The 22,746-nt window shown below is 43.2% G+C and overlaps 1 protein-coding gene across 1 annotated transcript in view; it reads right to left on the bottom strand.

Annotated features, from left to right (window-relative positions):
- NR1H4 (nuclear receptor subfamily 1 group H member 4) overlaps positions 1 to 22,536 on the bottom strand; it is a 150,558-nt gene extending 128,022 nt beyond the window's left edge. Inside the window, exon 1 of the mRNA XM_082254748.1 lies at positions 22,409 to 22,536. The gene's annotated coding sequence lies outside the window, so the exon portion shown is untranslated. The remainder of the gene's footprint in view (positions 1 to 22,408) is intronic.
- Between the last annotated feature and the right edge of the window lie 210 nt (positions 22,537 to 22,746).

Here is a 22,746-nt window from a genome sequence, read left to right on the forward strand (position 1 = left end):
CAAGCCCGGCAGTTTTGGCGCAGTTTCAGAAAACACACCATAACTTCTGCATGCTGCATCTTTGGTGCACTTTCTGAAACCGCACCAAACCAGTGTGACATCATAGAAGTCTATAGGAAAGCACAGCAAACCCACATGAAACCTGAGGGTTAGCTATGATTTGCCAAAAGGCGCAGTGGGACCGCACTAGGGCAGTGTGACGCCACCCTTACAAATACAATGCAACGTGAATGCACTTGTCACTTGCCTACAGGCTAATTACATGGACATCCGTTTACATCTGCCCTCCCATAGAGATACATCTCATTATGTCTAGATCCCTATAAAAAAAATAAAAAAAAACAGACAGACGGAACGCTCATGAGAAAGAGCCCTAAGGGTGTACAAAGGCTTACAGTTGGATTCCTTCAGAATGCAGTCAAAGCCCCTAGTAAAAGAGACTTTCCCTCACTACCATGCTGTAGAGAAGAACCCTTGCTCCTTCTAAGGAAGCAGTGGTCTCTCTGTAGAGACGTCACTACGCTCTGACGAAACGCGCGTCAGGTGGAACGCACGCCGTCAAACCCGGAAGTCAGCTGGAAGGCAAACCGCTCTCCACGCTACAGACATCCACTACAGGGATTGTACAGCGTCTTTTTAATGTCTTTTAACCTTTTGGCACAATAAATATGCTTTAAATGATACGGCACTATCTGGAGCCTTCCTTCTTGTTTCCCTAAACACCACCGGAGGAACCACACAGAGCCCGCACATCCCGCTTGGGGGATCCCGGTTGAATAGGGAGAGGAGCCCAGCAGTTGCTATTGTCCAGACCTGGAGGGTCATATAAAGCTCTGATGGTCCCTTTACCGTAAGGTAGTAGAGACCCACCGTATCTAGTGAGTGTACATCTTCCCTCAGTGTTTGCATGAATGGACACTTTATCCCATTGGAGGAATTAATACCAAGCACCAGCACTTTTTTCTCTCTTTTTATTCTTGCCCTTTTTTTTCTTTTTGGCTGTTTTTGAGCAATCACAAATGGGCCACCTATGAACTGTTTTTTTATCACTTTGCACTTTGATATTACATTAATTTTTTGGACTTGATTATTGGCACATTCACTATTTGTTTATTTTTACATGTGTAATTTTTAGGGGTTTAGCCCATTTTATTGATTTTAGAAACATAGAATATATTTTATATTTATTCCGTTAGTTCCTGCACATATCAGCAAGCGCTATATTATAGCTCTGCAATCAGCAAAACTTAAGCTCCCTGCTGATTGGAGAGTTCCAGCTCTGGGTCAGCAACGGTATGTGGGGCCTCTGCAGAAAGACCACTGCTTCCACACAAGGAGTAAATGTTTTTCTCTGTAGCATGTGAGCATTGGACAAACATTTCTACTCAGGTTGTGACAGTAATCCAGGTGTAGGACTTTGATATCTTTCGTATTGATGCACGATGAATATACTTAGCTTATTTAACCTGATCATTTGGGCTTTAAATGATTCATGATTGTAGGTACAGCCTTGAAAACAGCAGTAAAACAAAAATATTGCCCTAGTATCTAATATGAGATGTTAGCATCAGCCTCCTTAGCTTTGTTGCAGCTGCATGTTCCCACACAGGAATATGACAATGGGAAACCAGGAAAAACAATACAGTTGTGTACACAAGTAGCAAAATGTATGGAACTACACAACAATATGCAGTTATAAAATGAGCAAATACAAGCAGGAAGAACATCAGCTTTGAACTCATGCTCACAAAGCTATAATGTGTAAATAGAATAATAGTTTTGTGTCCTTATTACACATTGGTGAAGTAATATTTACTCCTTAGAATGACTTGTTACTGATTACATTCATATGATGGATGTCACACATTGTTTATTTAACGCCAATTAGCCTGTACAGTATATCCTGCTTTTATTTACTAGCCAGCTGAAACATTTCTATCTCTGTGAATAGAATCATTGCTAAAAAAACATACGGTATTTAATCATAAACTCTACAGCAAGCTGATAACATGTATGACCTTTACTATGAAATATTTATTTTTCTATGTGACATCCAAACGTTAGTCATACATTGAGAAACGTTTTTAACATCGTTGGTCTTTTAATGAGCAGAAACTATATCGAAGACACATTTGGGATGATTTACCAAAGGCGTTGAGAATTTTCGCACACAATTTATTGCGTGAAAGTGCTCAACTCCTTTACTAAGGGCTTGTTTACACTTACGTTGCTCCTTGAAGAGTGATCTGCACTGATTCCATTTTCAGGGGGTATTCAACAGGTGGCTTGGGGGGGGGGGGGTTGAAGCAAAATGTTGCCTTCTCACGTCTATTTTAGCTGTGCAAAGCCCACACACTTGAATGTGTCGTGTGCGGTACATCTTACAGCGGAGTTCCGGCCTATTTTGCAACTTTAGTGATTCCTGGAGTGCTCGCTATGCTGATCAACAATTGGTTGGGCATTTTAAATTTTTTTCTGGGGTCCCTTACCTTATTTTCAAGGGAATTTTTGATTGTACTTCCTCCTTCTCCCCCCTCTGTGGCCACGGCCACCTACATCACTTCCGCCTTTGCATTGCATCCTGGGAGCTGTTTGTCATCACTCCCAGGAGGCTGGAATCAGGAAGAACTCCCAGAACACTCCCTGGAATCAGGAAGAAGGACACAGCAGATTACACTGCGGCTTCAGATGCCCACATCCAAGATGGCCGCGCTCAGACAGCGTTTTTAAAAGTAAGATTTTGACTAAAATCCAATACTGTACACCTTGTAAGTATGAGAATAGCGGTTATGTAAAGGGCGATGGATTAGTGTTATAGGGCTATTTTTTGTTAAAAAGGGTATTTGAGGCCGGAACTCTGCTTCAATGAACACGATAGGGGGTATCGTTTTTTCTGTGGCCATGGCATGTGTGTCTCCCCATCTGGCTGCCTTTGCAGCTTAATGGGGAGTAGCAAAACCATGGCTCAACCGCCTGTTTTTACTGTCCCTCCAAACACAAGTGTAAACTAGGTCTAGCAGCCTTATTCTGCACCAAAAGTTTTGATTTCACACAGTCTACATATCTAATGCTGAGTCAACACTGCAGGCAGACTGGCAAAAAAAAGAGAAAAACAGTGCAAAATCTCCACTGAATAAATGAGCAATTGCTGAGTGACTGCAAGCATTTACTGAAATATCATCTAAATATAATCTACCAGTCTTATATTTTCTTTTTATGTTGTGAAACAATAAAGATATACAGTATTTGCCTCTAGAAAAAAATCTACTGAAAAGCAGTGTTAATTTTAAGGTCAAATTTCAATTTAGTTTTAGTTTTAGTGTTTTGACTAAAATGCCAGTTTATTTTTAGTCGCATTTTAGTCAACTAAATTGCTTTAGTTTTAGTCATATTTAGTCGACTAAAATCCCCAGTACATTTTAGTCGACTAATATAATTTTAGTCTAATAAAATCGAATGGGTTTAGTTAAATTGTAATGCATTGTTTAGGCATTTCTCTACAATTTACGAATTCTTTATATACTCCTGGAGTCAAAAATACCATGTTTTTATTTATGCTTTTTCTTTGTAATAGCGCACAGTGCTCTCTGGATGGTCTGAGGAGGCCTGAAATGCTGCACAGTGCTCTGGACGTTGGTCAGAGAAGACCTGTAATGCACACAATGCTCTGGACAGTGGTCTGAGTTGGCCTGTAATGCACACAGTGCTCTGGATGGTCTGAGGAGGCCTGTAAATGCTGCATTGTGCTCTGTGTGGTCTGAGGAGGCCTGTATTGCACACTGTGCTCTGGATGGTCTGAGGAGGCCTGTAAATGCTGCACAGTGCTCTGGACGGTTTGAGGAGGCCTGTAATGCACAGTGTTCTGGACGGTGGTGTGAGGAGGCCTGTAATGCACACAGTGCTCTGGATGGTCTAAGCAGGGCTGTAATGCACAGTGTTCTGGATGGTGGTCTGAGGATACCTATATTGCACACTCTGCTCTGGATGGTCTGAAGAGGCCTGTAAATTCTGCATAGTGCTCTGGACAGTCTGAGGAGGCCTGTAATGCACACAGTGCTCTGGACAGTGGTCTGTGGAGTCCTGTAATGGACACAGTGCTCTGCACGGGCTGAGGAGGCCTGTATTTTACACTCTGCTCTGGATAGCCTGAGGAAGCCTGTAATGTATACATTGCTCTGGACGGCCTGAGGAGACCTGTAGAGCTGCACAGTGCTCTGGATGGTCTGAAGAGGCCTGTATTGAACACTGTGCCCTGGATGGTCTAAGGAGGCCTGTATTGCACACAGTGCTCTGGATGGTCTAAGGAGGGCTGTAATGCACAGTGTTCTGGATGGTGGTCTGAGAAGGTCTGTATTGCAAATACTGCACAGTGCTCTGGACAGTCTGAGGAGTCCTGTAAAGCACACAATGCTCTGAATGGTGGTTTGTGGAGTCCTGTAATGGACACAGTGATCTGGGCGGTGGTCTGTGGAGGCCTGTAATGAACACAGTGCTCTGGACAGTGGTCTGAGTTGGCCTGTAAATGCTGCATTGTGCTCTGTGTGGTCTAAGGAGGCCTGTATTGCACACTGTGCTCTGGATGGTCTGAGGAGGCCTGTAAATGCTGCACAGTGCTCTGGACGGTTTGAAGAGGCCTGTAATGCACAGTGTTCTGGACGGTGGTCTGAGGAGGCCTGTAATGCACACAGTGCTCTGGATGGTCTAAGCAGGGCTGTAATGCACTCTGCTCTGGACAGTCTGAGGAGGCCTGTAAAGCACACAATGCTCTGAACGGTGGTCTGAGGAGGCCTGTAATGCACACAGTGCTCTGGACAGTGGTCTGTGGAGTCCTGTAATGGACACAGTGCTCTGGACGGTCTGAGAAGGCCTGTATTGCACACTCTGCTCTGGATGACACCGCTGACATCCAATTTTGCGTCCTTCCTGTTTTTTAAACGGAAGAAAAATAGGGTTCTGTTCCGTTCCAAAAAACGGAACAGAACCGCAAACGGATGGGGTGATATACGGACGGAACGCCCGTGTGAAAGAGGCCTTACCCAGTGGCTGTGCTTTAGGCATCATTCACACAGGCATACTGAACCATATGCCTGTGCAAAGGGGCTATTTTCACCTGCACAAGATGCACAGGTGTTGCATTCAAACCAATGCAGGCAGCCTGTTCAAGTCAATGATATGCGGCTGACTGGACCTGGACAGATCTTCCCATGCATCCTAGGGTGTACGGATCAGGACGCAGGCTGACTGTCTTCTGATCCACGCATCTCATCCGCACAGATCTTATCTCAGCAGCTGTTCAGACGGTAATGTAAAAACAAATCTATAAATATGTAGATTTAATAAACCATCATCATTATGGGAGAGTAAGCATGTAAAAATGTAAAAAGTCATATCTGCGGTTTTTTTGAAGCTACTGCAAAAATCATTAGAAACAGGCAATATATTTTCCCTTTATATATTACACATGTCGGGTTTATTTTGGGTTATGATTTATGCCTTGTAGCATTTCATAATTGCTGCTCCAACTGAAAAAAGATAATTAAAGATGAAAGAGAGTTAATTGGAAGAAGACTTAATGGGAAGCCTAATAAAAGACAATAGACATTAGAGACCAGATCTCCCTTTCTTTCTTTCTTTCTTTCCCGTACACACGCTACGAATTTCCGCCGACCGCTCGTCCGTCTTTTGTGGCATGCTAGTCTGATGTGGAAAGTGAAGAGGTTATTTTCATACGAATTTTCCCGTACGACAGAATTCTACTTCAGAAGTGATGTCATGTGTTGGATTGCTTTGTATGTGTTCTTTCGTCTCTGAGCATGCCTAGTCTTTGCACTTAAGATTTTTTTCCGTCGAAAACTGTACTAATGAGACGAAAATCGGACGTTGTATTACGGACGACAAAAATTTTATAGCCTGCACGTCAGGATTTTGTCAGCCGAAAAGTCGGAGTTGGCTGTCGAAAGCACCATACTAACAATCCGAAAATCGACAGATCGGTCGTCGAACGAATTTTCCCTTCAGATTTTCTTATCGTGTGTACGGGCCTTTACTCTCTCCTAATCTTTCTTGTTGTACCTGTCTTTCTTACTTTTCCCTTAGGCTCCATTCACAGATTACCACAAATGATAAATTAAATCAGCACAAAACAATAACTCTAAAAAAATTACCATCAGCTGAACACTCAGGGTCAAAATATCAAATCTCAGAAAAAAATTATCAATACAAATCAGTGCAGCGCTCAGCACAAACAAACACCTAACAGAATATATGGAAAGTCCCATGCAGTGATATAAGTGCTCCAAAATATCGCTCTTTAGTGATCAGGTGCCAGAGTTCCTCCACCAATATTGCAAGCCTCTCATCTCAAAGGGCGACCCCTGAATTAACAGATAGGTCTAAATACGCTTGTTGCCTTTAAGGCAGATAGAACTCTCCAGCATGGATACCCAATGGAGATGGACATATCCAAGACAGGAACAGACCATAAGAAGATACCATATCCTTCCAGGTAAATCACTCCAGGACTCCCCAAAAGGTAGCATATAAAATAGAACATATATATAGTGCTCTCCATTTGTGAATAAAATGTTTTAATAAAGTAAAAGAGGCTTACATAGAGTCCCGTGGGCAGGACTTCTTCAGCGGATGTTTGTGCACATACGCTAGCATCTCCTTGCACTGGGTTACAGTGCTGTCTATGTAAGCCTCTTTTACTTTATTAAAGCATTTTATTCACAAACAGAGAGCACTATATATATGTATGTTTTATGTTATATGATACCTGTTGGGGAGTCCTGGAGTGGTTTACCTGGAAGGACGTGGTATCTTCTAATGGTCTGTTCCTGTCTTGGATATGTCCGGCTCCTGCGGGGATCCATGCTGGAGAGTTCTATCTACCTTAAAGGCCACAAGCGTGTTTAGACCTATCTGTTAATTCAGGGGTCACCCTTTGAGGTGAGAGGCTTGCAATATTGGTGGAGGAACTCTGGCACCTGATCACTCAAGAGCAATATTTTGGAGCACTTATATCACTGCATGGGACTCTCCATATATACTGTTAGGTGTTTGTTTGTGTTGAGTGCTGCACTGATTTTTTTATTGATAATTTTTTTCCGTTCACATATTGGCGTCCTGGATCACCGGAAGAATCGGCGCGATTCTGCCCGCCATTGCGAATCATGGCAAATCGTGGGACAAACATGCAATTTCCGTCACTTCCAATGGCACCCCAAACGTGGCACGACTTTGCCATGATTGTCACCGGACGAATCACGGTAAAATCACACAAACAGAATCGTGGGACGTCTGTCACCCAAAAGAAGTTCTTGTACTTTTCTTTGGGCGACAGGCGTCCCACGATTCTGTTTGCGCGATTTTACGGTGATTCCTCGGGCGACAACCACGGCAAAAGTGCCATTGGAAGTGACAGGAATTGCGCCGGCGTCCCGCCATCTTCAGTGATTCGGAATAGTGGGCAGAATCATGGTGATTTGGTGTCAAAAACAGGTACCGTTAAATCAGCAGAAGTTCCACCTTTGGATGGAACTCCACTTTAAGCTAAGTCCACACTAGCCCAAACTGTGTGTTCCAGTTGCGTGGGAATCTCATAGATTCCTGCACCCCCAACCACCCGCAGCCCACAGTGCTGGTGCAGGAACCACAGGGAAAACATATGGTCAAAAATGCACCTTTTTTGTGTGGTTCATGCGGCACAGCAGCCTATTCAAATGATTGGGCTGCCATGCCAGAGTTAAACGTGGGACGCACGGCCCGCACTAGTGTAAACCTAGCCGTAGGCTGCTTTAATGCTACTCTGTTGAAAAAATGACGTAAAAATGCATATACGTGTTCCGTGTTTTTGGTGCATTTTCTGGATGCCTATTACACAGCATGCACCTGTAAAATTTGGACATGTGGCTCAAAAATGCACCAAAAACGCAACATAGGTCGGTTTTCCCAAGTGTTTTTGCCACGTTTATCTATTTCAGTGGGCATTTGCATTTTTAGTTTTAGTTTTAGTTTTGAAAACTGCAACAAAGATGAAGCATGTAGGACTTTTCAAAAGGCACAGCATAACTCTTCCCAAGAACTATCTCACTGCTTGGACCAGAGCTCTTGGGAGGAGTACTGAGGCAGGGTGTTGCGATGTTCCAGGAAGCTACAGTGGGTACGGAAAGTATTCAGACCCCCTTAAATTTTTCACTCTTTGTTATATTGCAGCCATTTGCTAAAATCATTTAAGTTCATTCTTCTTCCTCATGAATGTACACATAGCACCCCATACTGACAGAAAAACACAGAATTGTTGACATTGTTGCAGATTTATTAAAAAAGAAAAACTGAAATATCACATGGTCCTAAGTATTCAGACCCTTTGCTCAGTATTTAGTAGAAGCCCCCTTTTGATCTAATACAGCCAGGAGTCTTTTTGGGAAAGATGCAACAAGTCTTTCACACCTGGATTTGGGGATCCTCTGCCATTCCTCCTTGCAGATCCTCTCCAGTTCTGTCAGGTTGGATGGTAAACGTTGGTGGACAGCCATTTTTAGGTCTCTCCAGAGATGCTCAATTGGGTTTAAGTCAGGGCTCTGGCTGGGCCATTCAAGAACAGTCACGGAGTTGTTGTGAAGCCACTCCTTCGTTATTTTAGCTGTGTGCTTAGGGTCATTGTCTTGTTGGAAGGTAAACCTTCGGCCCAGTCTGAGGTCCAGAGCACTCTGGAGAAGGTTTTTGTCCAGGATATCCCTGTACTTGGCCGCATTCATCTTTCCCTCGATTGCAACCAGTCGTCCTGTCCCTGCAGCTGAAAAACACCCCCACAGCATGATGCTGTCACCACCATGCTTCACTGTTGGGACTGTATTGGACAGGTGATGAGCAGTGCCTGGTTTTCTCCACACATACCGCTTAGAATTAAGGCCAAAAAGTTCTATTTTGGTCTCATCAGACCAGAGAATCTTATTTCTCACCATCTTGGAGTCCTTCAGGTGTTTTTTAGCAAACTCCATGCGGGCTTTCATGTGTCTTACACTGAGGAGAGGCTCCTGTCGGGCCACTCTGCCATAAAGCCCCGACTGGTGGAGGGCTGCAGTGATGGTTGATTTTCTACAACTTTTTCCCATCTCCTGACTGCATCTCTGGAGCTCAGCCACAGTGATCTTTGGGTTCTTCTTTACCTCGCTCACCAAGGCTCTTCTCCCCCGATAGCTCAGTTTGGCCGGACGGCCAGCTCTAGGAAGGGTTCTGGTCGTCCCAAACGTCTTCCATTTGAGGATTATGGAGGCCACTGTGCTCTTAGGAACCTTAAGTGCAGCAGAAATCTTTTTGTAACCTTGGCCAGATCTGTGCCTTGCCACAATTCTGTCTCTGAGCTCTTCAGGCAGTTCCTTTGACCTCATGGTTCTCATTTGCTCTGACATGCATTGTGATCTGGAAGGTCTTATATAGACAGGTGTGTGGCTTTCCTAATCAAGTCCAATCAGTATAATCAAACACAGCTGGACTCAAATGAAGGTGTAGAACCATCTCAAGGATGATCAGAAGAAATGGAAAGCACCTGAGCTAAATATATCACAGCAAAGGGTCTGAATACTTAGGACCATGTGATATTTCAGTTTTTCTTTTTTAATAAATCTGCAACAATGTCAACAATTCTGTGTTTTTCTGTCAGTATGGGGTGCTATGTGTACATTCATGAGGAAGAAGAATGAACTTAAATGATTTTAGCAAATGGCTGCAATATAACAAAGAGTGAAAAATTTAAGGGGGTCTGAATACTTTCCGTACCCACTGTATGTACAACACCGGTCCCTCTCCCACCTGTAATGGTCTGCATGCATTGCATAGAGAAGCACAGAAACACAGTGATGATTTCACTGGGTCTAAAATAAGGTATGCAATGAAAATGGAAAAATGTACTAAAAAACTTACTAGCCCCCTGATGAAGGGATCAGGGAAGAACCAGCACAGGCAAAATATATGAAAATTCAACTTCAGCATTAAATATTTTCGATGTGTTTCTCATTTTGTGCAAAAAAAAAAAAAGTTATTTCTTTTCACGTTTGACTAGTTATATTTTCTGTGGCAATGATCATATAGTGGGCGGACAGGGCCAAAAGGTGTTTGGTCAATAATTTTGTTGTGCAAGAAAGAGCATCATCATGCCAGTAAGCCCTAGATGGAGCCAGGTTTAATCCGGCAATGCTCAGTCTGTTCAAATAAAAAAAAATGGTCTACATAGGACAAACATTAGCTGGTCTGGCTCTACTATAGTTAACAAATCAGTAATATTTAGTGCATGGATGAGGATGGTAATAGTTTCCACATTAAAGCTACTGTTTGCTTCTTAATGGTTCTATAGGTCTTGTTAGCAGCAAAGTCTTTGGAAAGGTCTTTTTCCCATACAAACTGGGATACCTCTCCGTGACCCAGCCCTTTTACACAGGTAGAGTGCTAGCAATAAAATGTAGGGGAGAGTTCAAGGTCAGCTGAGTACATGACTTTCTGCTTGTTTTCAGCAGCAAAGCTGAGTGTATGGAGTACAATGTGCTGCCGGCATCTCTGCTGTCTCAAAAGGGAGATATTCCATATCTTAAGCACTTGAGCCCTGGAAGATTTACCCCCCTTTATGACCAGGTCATTTTTCGCAGTACGGCACTGCGTTACTTTAACTGACAGTTGTGCAGTCGTGCGACAATATAGTTTACGTCAGTTTTTCCCACAAATAGAGCTTTCTTTTAGGGGTATTTGATCACCTCTGTGCTTTTTTATTTTTTGCGCCTAGAAATAAAAATAATACAGATAATTTTGAAAACAAAACAATATTTTTCACATTCTGCTTTATAACATTCCCAAAAAAAAAAAAAGAAATATTTAAAAAATTTGCATTCTGCTACATATTTTTGGTAAAAAAAAAAAATCTCAATACGCGTATTTTGATTGCTTTGCACAAAAGTTTTCACGCCTACAAACTCGGGGAAAGATTTTTTACTTTCTGCTATAAAACCTATCCATTAACAAAAAAAACCTGAAAAAATATCGAATTTCTTAATCAGTTTAGGTCAATATGTATTCTGCTACCTATTTTGGGTAAAATAAAATCCCAATAAGTGTATATTGATTGGTTTGTGCAAAAGTTATAGCGTCTACAAACTGTGGGATATTTTTCATATATTTTTGTTTATTTTTTTTATTAGTAATGGCCGCAATCAGCGAGTTATAGCAGAACTGTAATATTGTGGAGAACATTCTGACACGGAACTGACACTTTTAATACTTTTTGGGGACCAGTGACACTAATACAATGTCACTGGTCCCCACAAAGTGTTAAAAGTGTCAGTTAGTGTCAGAATGTTCTCCACAATATTACAGTACAGTGATCAGTGCTAAAATTATGAAAATAATATATATACACTCACGCCACCTGTGAAACTGTATAATAAAATACAATTTGCAGCTGCTGTTCCAAACCTGTTGGTTAAGAAATGGTGTGTGGTCCACAAGTAAGATATTCTCTGTGAAAGAACAGTGCTTGCTTATCAAAACATTAATAATATGCTTACATAATCCAAATAAAATGCACAACTCAACAATCATGCACAAATTAAATAAAAATAGGTAAAGTCCAAATAGTGATAATAGATTGCTTAATTCCAATGATCCTATGTGGCATCCACTGAACAAAGTTCTGTCAAACTTGTAAGCTTTTGCCGCGTGATACTCACCGTGACTGGCAAATATCTCAGTGTGAGCCTTAACCACTTCTGGACCAAAAGATTTTCCCCCTTAATGACCAGGCCATTTTTTTGCGATGCGGCACTGCGTGACTTTAACTGACAATTGCGCGGTCATGCGACGCTGTACCCAAATAAAATTTATGTCCTTTTTTCCCCACAAATAGAGCTTTCTGTTGGTGGTATTTTATCACCTCTGCAATTTTTTTTTTTTTATGCGCTATAAACAAAAAGAGAGCGACAATTCTGAAAAAAAAAAGGTTTTGTACTTTCTGCTATATAACATTTCCAATATAGAAAAAAAAATTAAAAATCTATTTTTTTCATAATTTTAGGCCAATATGTATTCTGCTATATATTTATAAAAATCCCAATAAGCATATTTTGATTTGTTTTTTAACTAGGGATAAGATTTATGTCCTTTTCTTTTTTACTAGTAATGGCAGCGATCAGCGATTTATGGCGGGACTGCGACATTCTGGCGGACAGATCGGACACCTAACTGACATTTTGCACACTTTTGGGGGGGGGGCAGTGACATTACTACGGTAATCAGTGCTAAAAAATATGCACTGTTACTGTACTGTTACTGTACTAATGACACTGGCAGGGAAAGGGTTAACCCAGGGGCGATAAAAGGGTTAAATATATGCCTAGAGGGTATTTTCTAACTATGAGGGGGATGGGCTTTTTGAAACAACACAGGGACCTGTGTTCCTAAATAGGATGAACACAGGAGCCCTGTGTGGATTGCTGACAGAACAGCGGTCTGCCGTGTTTACAACAGGAGACCACTGTTCTCTCTTTACAGGGAGCAATCGCGGGAGCCCGGTGGCAATCGCGCCCGCTGGCCCCCGCGGATCAGCTCCTTTACTGGCGAATGGGCACGCGTGGCCCCTCGATCGCTCCCCCAAAGCGCCGTATAGGTACAGAGATTCGCGGGAACCTGCCAACCTGCTGCCGTATATCTGCGGTGGCTGGTCGGCAAGTGGTTAAACACCATTTGCAGAGATAAGTGAAGATCCCCACTCACCAGATGTTGTTGACCCTCCTTGTCATATAACAAAAAGGGGTCAATAAAGGCTTAGGTGGTCTGTGCGACCAAGGATAATTCTCCACCTGGGTCCCAATGTCCCCCCCATAGTTGGTGGTCCTGGGGTTTGACAGAACTTTGTACAGTGGATGCCACATAGGATCATCGGAAATTAAGCAATCTATTATCATATTTGGACTTCACCTATTTTGTTTTAATTTGTGCATGATTGTTGAGCAAGTTTATTTGGATCATGTAAGCATATGTCGCATTGTTTATGTTTTCATAAGCAAGCGCTGTTCTTTCACAGAGAATATCTTTCTTGTGGATGACACACCAGTGCTAAAAATATGCACTGTCACTGTACTAATGACATTTGCTGGGGAGGGGCTAACATCAGGGGCGATCAAAGGGTTAACTGTAACCCTAGCCAGTGTTTTACTAAACTGTGGGAGGTGCTTTTACTAGGGGAAGACATGAATCCTGGTCCCTGCTTTGCAGGAACACACGATCCATGCCTTCCCTCCTGTCAGAAAGGCAATCTGCCTTGTTTACATAGGCAGACAGCCATTCTGTCTCTCTGCAGGATGATTGGTGGATGCCGGCAGACATCGAGTCCCTGGTACCCACTGATAGGCTATCGCTGTGTGTAATCACAGTGGGAGCGAGCTGGCGGCGGCACGCATTTGCGCCCCTACCCATAAATGTTGATTCACACACATATATATATATATATATATATATATATATATATATATATATACGTGATCCGGCACAAAGGTGCCGCCCTGAACAGTTAAACTGCTATAGGGCAGACCTTAAAGCCCCGTACATACGTAGCGATCGTCGGCCGAACGATCGGCCGTCTTTTGTCCGCTGCTGTTCTGTCGGCTGAAAAGTGCAAAAGACTGCACACGAAATTTGTCGGCCAACAACAGCCGACTGCAGAAGTGATGTCATGTGATGGTTAACTTTCCTTGTCTTTTTTCTTTTCTGAGCATGCCCAGTCTTGCAAATCTGCTGATTGTCGGCCGAATTCTGTACTGACAGGCGAACAATCGGCCGTTCTGGTGTTGGCCAACAAAAATTTTAATGCCTGCACGACAGATTCTGTTCGGCCGAAAATGCGCTGTCGGCTGTCGGAAGCATCATACTAACAAGCCTACAATCGGCCGATCGGTACGTGTGTACGGGGCTTAAGTGTTTAATTGAACAAGCTGAAGTTAGAAGCTGATTGGCTACCATGCACAGCTGCACCAGATTTTGTACTCTCCAGTTTTTAGTAAATCATCCCCACTGTGTCATTGTGACTTGTATAACAACCCTTTCACCTCCCATATCCTGCACATTTGAACATGAACCCCTTCACCTCCATCCTGCCACTGTATCCAGTACATTAACCCCTTCAATGCCTCTTTCCTCTGTGTATGACCTGTATATTAATGTATTACCATTCTCAAGGTCCTTGTTTAACCCCTTCAGTACCAGCATGTTTCTTCATTTCTAAAAATAGTGGCAAAAAATAGGATCGCCTTGGAGCATCTATTTTCCAAAAAAAGGGTCATTTTTGGGGTTTTTTACATTTCTGACATTTTTATTTTAACAGAAAGTAGAGGACACAGTTTTTTTTTTTTTTTAGTTTTGTCTTTTTTCCTTTTTATAGTAAAAAATAAAAAAAACTGTGGTTGATCAATACTGCCACACAAAAAAAGTTCTATCTTTTGCAAAAAAACATATAAAACTCATTTGGGTACAGTGTTACATAACAGAGTAATTGTCAGTCAAATATCACAGCACTGAAAACCGAAAAATTGCCTGGAAGGGGTATTACAGTATGGTACTCAAGTGGTAAAAGCTGTCCATACACACATTGAGTGTGGAGGAATCTTTCCTGTGAGGACATTGTATTCCAACAGCGGCACCTGCAACAGCAGTCAGAATACACTGATCAGCGGCTGCAGTTAACCACTTAAGCCCCAGAGGATTTGGCTGCTCAATGACCAGGCCCTATTTTGCGATTCGGCACTGCGTGACTTTAACGGACAATTGCGCGGTCATTCGACACTGTACCCAAATGAAATTGACACCCTTTTTTTCCCACAAAAAGAGCTTTTTTTGGTGGTATTTGATCACCTGTGCGATTTTTATTTTTTGCGCTATAAACAAAAAAATAGGGACAATTTTGAAAAAATAACAATATTTTTCAAATTTTTTTATATTAAATTCTTAAAAAAAAGTAAAAATAAAAATGTTTTAACATTTTAGGCCAATTTGTTTTCTGCTACATATTTTTGGTAAAAAAAATCACAATAAGCATATTTTGATTGGTTTGCGCAAAAGTTATGGCGTCTACTAACTACGGGAAATATTTGTCATTTTTATTGTTTATTTTTTTTTACTAGTAATGGCGGCGATCTGCGATTTTTTTTTGGGCGGGACTGCGACATTGCGGCGGACAGATCGGACCCCTAACTGATATTTTTGACACTATTGGGGGTACCAGTGACATTACTACAGTAATCAGTGCTATAAATATGCACTGTTACTGTAATAATGACACTGGCAGGGAAGGGGTTAATTTTATTGGTGATCAAGGGGTTAAATGTATGCCTCATGCTTACTGACGTGTGTGGGGGGAGGGGACTGTGTGACACAGACACAGATCGCAGATTCAGCTATACTGAATCCTGTAATCTGTGACTGTCTGTCACATAGGAGATCCGCCCGCTTTGTTTACACAAGTGGGCGGATTTCCTCACTCGATCCCCGACGATCGGGGAAGAGCGGCGGTGATCACCGCCTCTCCTCCCCTGGCCTGACTCCCGCTGTGTCTGAATACAGCGGGAGCGAGCCCCCGGCGGCGCGTGCGCGCCGCAGAGAGAGGGGAGAATCTGGTGACGTAGGTCTACGTCGCAAGACGATAACGAGCCACTTTGCCGCAGTACCAGCTCAGTGAGCGGTCGGCAAGTGGTTAAAATTTGGCCAGTCCCTGCTGAACCGGACGAATTTCAATAAATGTATTGTCTGCTTAATACTGTGCTAAATTCACAGAATGCAAAAATGAACACATCATTTTTAAGTTCAAAACAGACCTCTGAACCTCGACTGTGATTATTAGAAATAATAACCTATCTGTCCAACGAGAGAATTGTGCTTACACTATGATGTGGCAAAACAGGTATTTATTCATGCAGACTTAAAAGATAATGGTAGGTTCACTTTGAAGGTACTTCAGAGGTAGATTGACACAGTTATATCGTTTTTTTAAATGGAATTTACATTGTTTTTAGTAAGGTAAATATGATTTTTTTTTACATTAATTTTTCAAAATTGTGTCCTGGGGTCTGTTTTTCACTACATCAGTCATTTTTTTTGTTATGCTGTGAACAGCCTGAACTGCATAGGTAATTTGGCCTCCTACTGTTTATTGGGGTTGATTTACTAAAAACAGGGAGTATAAAATCAGGTGCAACTCTGCATAGAATTAGAAACCAATCATTTTTTTTTTGTCAAAGCTTAAGGCCCCTTTCACACTATCCGTCCGTCGGACGGACTCCATTTTTCTCAGCGGGGGATCAGCAGCAGGAGGACAGCTGTGTCTCTGCGCTGTGTGCGGAGACACAGCTGTCAGTTCCCCATGCATCTCTATGGGGGAAATCGGATGGGAATGGACCGTCGGTCTGTTCTCATCCGATCGCATCCGATCCGCTGGACAGATGGAAAATAGGGTTTCCATCCGTCCAGATTTGACGGATCGGATTGGGTCGGATGTCAGCGGACATGTCTCCGCTGACATCCGACGCCCCATAGGAATACATGGGGGGACCGTTCAGATCCGCCAAAAAAACCAACAGGCGGATTTGAACGGTCCGCCTGTGTGAAAGGGGCCTAATCGAACAAGCTAAAGTTGATTGGCTACCATACACAGCTGCACCAGATCATGCAATCCCCAGTTTTAGTAAATCAATCCCATTGTCTATTCACAACACATGCAGAGCTGAATTAGTGTAGGGCAGTGTTTCTCAACCTTTTTTCAGTCAAGGCACCCTTTAAAAAACATGGAAATCTCGGGGCACCATTTAAAAATGATGGACAGTCTCGAGACCCCCCATTCTAAAATGTAAAAACTATTTTAATAGTTTTACATAATGCAGCAACATCCAAACACGTGAAATACTCAACGTCAGAGGGGATTTATTCTTCAAACGCAAATACACTTTTGCAAACTGGTCCTCACTAGTACTCCAATGTTTCTCTTCTTACTCAGTTTTTCCCCATCATTCAGCTAATGTGACCCCAACGCTGATGGAGAGGGGCGAGAGAGGGGGTACAAGGATGCTGTGCAGGCGACTGACATCTTCCATATCAACTGATGATGACATTGGTCATTAGGACGCCAGCAGCTATAAGGTTGTAATGGTGCACAATAAAAACCTGTGGCTTATTGTAACTAAAAGGCAATATTCATCCACACGCTGGCTTGTATAAAATTTTTGGGTAATTTTTAGGCATTTTGCCAAGGCACCCCTAAAGTAACCTCAAGGCACCCCAGGGTAGAAAAAGGCTGGTGTAGGGGAACAGTCCAATTCCTTTTTTTAGATCATTCACAATCAAAATATGACCAGAAAATGCTGGACTTTCTAATTAGAAAGCCCAGTATGCTCAGAAAAGTAAATATCACTGAAGCTACGTTCACATCTAGGCGTTGCTATTTTTATAGGCGTTTTTTTTCGGGTGTTTTACAGGCATTTTTGCAGCGTTTTTGTGCAGGCGTTTTTAGGTTGACAAGCGACCAATGAAAAAAAAAAAAAACAACGCCTATATTCTGCCAATAAAGAAGCTCATGTACTTTTTTAAGCGACTAACGTTTTGCTTAAGGCGACAGAACGCTCAGATCTGAACAGGGGCTATTGAAATGAATGGAATTTGTCTTGTTGAGCGTTTTTAGAGCTGAGGCTTAAAGCGGAAAATCGCCCAAAAACACCTAGATGTGAACAGAGCCTGAGGCTTCCTGTGATAAGATGTTATTTGTTATCATAAAGACTTTATAGTAAAATAATCTTTACTATAAAGTAAGATCTTTATCTTTAACTTAACCGCTTGCCGACCGCCCACAGTATATTTACTGCGGCAGTCAGCCCCTCCTGGGCAAAGCGACATAGTACTACGTCGCTCGCCCAGGAGCCTGAAGGGGGTGAGCGCGCGCCTCCGGAGACGCGCTCCCGCCCCGCTCCTTCACGGCCATCCCCGCGCGTGTGACCGGCGACTCCGATGTCTGCCGGCCACTCGCAATCTCCCGCTGGAGAGGGAGAAAGGCAGGCGGCTAATGTAAACAAAGTCGCCTGTCATTCTCCCTGCTGTAACTGGAAGGGCCGGCCTTAGGTGTTCAGGCGCCCTGTGCGAGCTAATCCTGTGGCGCCCCCCCCCCCATCTTCACCTCTCGCACCCCCCTAAACATGGCTGTATCTATTGAAAAACTATTTAAGAGTATACTTGCTGCTAATTGACTCCAAGTGGGTGCAGCAGCAAGATAAAAACAGGCGAAAAAAACAGCACAAAAATAGCATTTACCCTAAAATGATATATAAATATGTCACCCAAATCTGTTTCTGTTGTAAAAAGTGCACAGTGCAAAATAATAATTAAATCTGCATGGCTACTACAGTATACATATAATATACCACTACTAGATAAATAACAATTAAATATTCATAACCTCTACAATGTGCAAAAAATGAATCAACATAGCGTGATTCCATAAAATACATAGGCTTTTATTTAAGTCTGGTGAGTCAGTTTGGGGTGATTGGTGAAAGCAGCTTTGTCACCATAAATATTTATTTGCACTTTTTTGCACATTTTATTGCACCTTTTTGGCACTTCATTGGACTTTTCTTGGAACTTTTTTATGTTTACTAATAACTTAGCCCCCCTTAACATTATAGACCCCCCTTACATCAGAGACCCCCCACGGAGCCCCCCCTTACATCAGAGACCCTCAGAGCCCCCCTTACATCAGAGACCCCCATAGAGCCCCACTTACATCAGAGACCCCCCACAGAGCCCCCTTTACATCAGATACCCCCCACAGACTCCCCTTACATCAGAGACCCCCACAGAGTCCCCCTTACATCAGAGACCCTCAGAGCCCCCTTTACATTAGAGACCCCCCACAGAGCCAGCTTTACATCAGATACCCCCCACAGACCCCCTTACATCAGAGACCCCCCTCAGAGCCCCCCTTACATCAGAGACCCCCACAGAGTCCCCCTTACATCAGAGCCCCTCAGAGCCCCTCCTTACATCAGAGACCCCCCACAGAGCCCCCTTTACATCTAAGTCCCCCCCACAGACTCCCCTTACATCAGAGACCCCCACAGAGCCCCCCTTACATCAGAGACCCCCACAGAGCCCCCTTTACATCATAGACCCCCCACAGACTCCCCTTACATCAGAGACCCCCACAAAGTCCCCCTTACATCAGAGACCCTCAGAGCCCCCTTTACATTAGAGACCCCCCACAGACCCCCCTTTCATCAGAGACCCCCCACCCCACAGACCTACCTTAAATCAGAGACCCCCACAGACCCCCTTACATCAGAGACCCTCACAGACTCCCCTTACATCAGAGCCCCCCACAGACCCCCCTTACATCAGAGACCCCCCTAACTTTAGAGCCCCCCACAGACCCCCGTTACATCAGAGCCCACCACAGCACCCCTTACATCAGAGACCCCCCCTCACAGACTCCCCTTACATCAGAGCCCCCCCAGACCCCCCATACATCAGAGCCCCCCACAGACCCCCCTTACATCAGAGCCCACCACGGACCCCCCTTACATCAGAGACCCCCACTCAAAGACTCCCCTTACATCAGAGACCCCCCCAGACCCCCCTTACATCAGAGACCCCCTTACATCAGAGCCCCCCACAGACCCCCCTTACATTAGAGCCCCCCACAGACCCCCTTACATCAGAGCCCCCCACAGACCCCCCTTACATCAGAGCCCACCACAGACTCCCCTTACATCAGAGACCCCCCTTACATCAGAGCCCACCACAGACTCCCCTTACATAAGAGAACCCCCTTACATCAGAGCCCCCCACAGACCCCCCCCCTTACATTAAAGCCCCCCACAGACCCCCTTACATCAGAGCTCCCCACATACCCCCCTTACATCAGAGACCCCCCTCACAGATTCCCCTTACATCAGAGCCCCCCCAGACCCCCCCTTACATCAGAGCCCCCCACAGACTCCCCTTACATCAGAGCCCCCCACAGACCCCCCCCCTTACTTCAGAGCTCCCCTTACATTTGTTACTGGGGCAGGAGAGAGGGTAAGCTTACTTACCCCAGGATGAAGGCTCACGCTGCAGCTTTTCTTCTGTGTAGTGTTATAATTCCCGCCCACACATCCCCGGAGAGAGTGGGCGGGGCAGACCCAGGAGGAGAGGGGAGAGGGGAGAGGGGAGGAGGACGATCTATCTCTCTCTCCTCTCGCGTTCCTGAAGCTGAGCTGTGTGTGAGATACACAGCTCAGCCCTGCAGACAGTCGGAACTCAGAGACACAGGTACAGCCGCACAGCAGGAGGTAAGCGGCGGCCTGTATTAACCCTCTCCAGGCTGCGGTCGCCGCTTACCTCCCGCTGTGCGGCCTCATCATTTGCGAGCTGTGATGGCCGCACGGCGCCCCTGTTGCCCATGGCGCCCTGTGCGGCCACACAGCTCGCACACCCCAAAGGCCTGGACTAACTGCAGAGACTGTACGATCCTGCTATGTAGGATCGTATGTCTCTGTGCTTGCATCACAAGCCACGCCCCTTGACAGTTAGAATCACGCCCCTAGGGACACACTTAACCCCTTGATCACTAATAAAGTTAACCCCTTCCCTGCCAGTGTCATTTTTACAGTAACAGTGCATATTTATAGCACTGATTACTGTAGTAATGCCACTGGTACCCCCAAAAGTGTCAAAAATGTTAGTCAGGGGTCCGATCTGTCCGCCGCAATGTCGCACTCCCTAGTTAAAAAAAAAAAACAATAAAAATGACATAAATGTTTCCCTTAGTTAGTAAACGCAATAACTTTTGCGCAAACCAATCAAAATACGCTTATTGCGATTTTTTTTTACGAAAAATAGAGAGCAGAAAACAAATTGGCCTAAAATGTTAAAAAATTTGGATTTTTACAATTTTTTGGGGGGAATTTCATATAAAAAAATGTGAAAAACGTTATCTTTTTTAAATTGACGCATTTTTTTGTTTATAGCGCAAAAAATAAAAATCGCAGAGGTGATCAAATACCACCAAAAGAAAGCCCTGTTTGTGGGAAAAAAAGGACGTCAATTTCATTTGGGTACAGCTTTGCACGGCCACGCAATTGTCCGTTAAAGTCATGCAGTGCCGAATCGCAAAATAGGCCCTGGTCTTTGAGCAGCCAAATCCTCCGGGGCTTAAGTGGTTAAGATCAGTTTGTAAACTTGCGGATAAACTAATTATGCACCATAAATAAAAAGATTCACATAAAATAAAGTTGTCCAAAAGACCTTTTAATAACCCCTTTACTACGCCTTTATCCCTTTACTAGCTATTGATTTTTGCTTTTACTTTTTTTATTTGACAAATACAATCATTTAATGCAATTTTATCATAGTGTTTTTGGCAGTTTAAATCAAAATGACTTTTATTTATTTCCATAGCACTAACAAAGACGGAGAATAAATAACTGTTTACAGCAGTTTATGTCTCCATGCCTTTCAGAGTAACATCCCTTTTACAGTCATACAAATAGATAATGGTTTGACTTTTAGAAGACAATTACCCCACCATCATGTTTGTTGGGTTGCATAAAAAAAAACGAAAGTTAGGTAAACATGAGAAAATTTAGCCGTGATAGGCAAGAAATCTAGGCACCACCATTCCTGACCATGACCATGTGGAAATCGCTATTACTTTTTAACATTTGTGTTGCCGTTGCTCAGTAATCAGTGGTGAAAAGGCACAGTTTTTTCACCTTTGTTTTCGCACTCCATAGCAGAAACTGCATAGAGGTAGGATCACTAGAGAGAGGTCTTTGAAGATCTAATTATTTTAAAAAAGCATTATGTTCTACAGATTAATTGCATGCTGATAGGCTTGCCAGTAACCTGGTTATGTTATCGAACTACTGAACAAATAACAATGCACAAAGCTTTTTGTAGCAACAGATCCAATAATAAAACAGCAGGAAAATATTTCTGTTCCTATGCCTGTTGAAGGCATTTATCAGCAATCTGGAAATAAATTGAAACATGTCTCGAGTCATTCTCAGAAAAGGGAATGACGATATGAGGGCACATGGGGTGAACAGAAAATCACAGGAGCTTGGGACATTCGTCAATGTGGGTTGCCACCGGAGCAAAATCAGTTTTAGGATGGACAGACTTCATTATTGTCTACAAGATATACTTGTTTATCACCAGCTTCAACAAAACAAACCATAAACAACTTTATGTAAAAAATGACATATTTTTCAGGAAAAAAAAATACATTTTACTTTGGAGAACAATTTAAAAAAGTTTGACCTGCCACATTTTTCAAAAACGTATTAAAAAAAAAAAAACATATAAAATATATGTAATTGATGGAATATATGCTATCACTTACCTTAAGTGGCTTTTCAGCACAAGCCAATGCGTTCCATGCTGCCATAAACACAAAAAAGGTACATGTGAGCTCTTACGTGTAGAAATGAGATTGCTGTTTCTCTGAAAGCCACATACAGCTCTATGCATCCAGCAGATCCACAGATTACTCATTAACTGGTGTCTACTTTGTATAAACAGATTTGGAATTCTCTGAAAGAATACGGTACTGGGCTAGATGCCAAAATGAAATCTGTATTTACCAGTTCTGCCCCTTACACTTTAAAATGTTTTATCACCAAGAGTTGTGTTTTAACACTAACAGAATGAATAATTCCTCTTCCTGATTAAACCAGCTTT

Source organism: Pelophylax lessonae, assembly GCF_965119305.1.
Source record: "Pelophylax lessonae genome assembly, chromosome: 4".
Classification (NCBI taxonomy): Eukaryota; Metazoa; Chordata; class Amphibia; order Anura; family Ranidae; genus Pelophylax; species Pelophylax lessonae.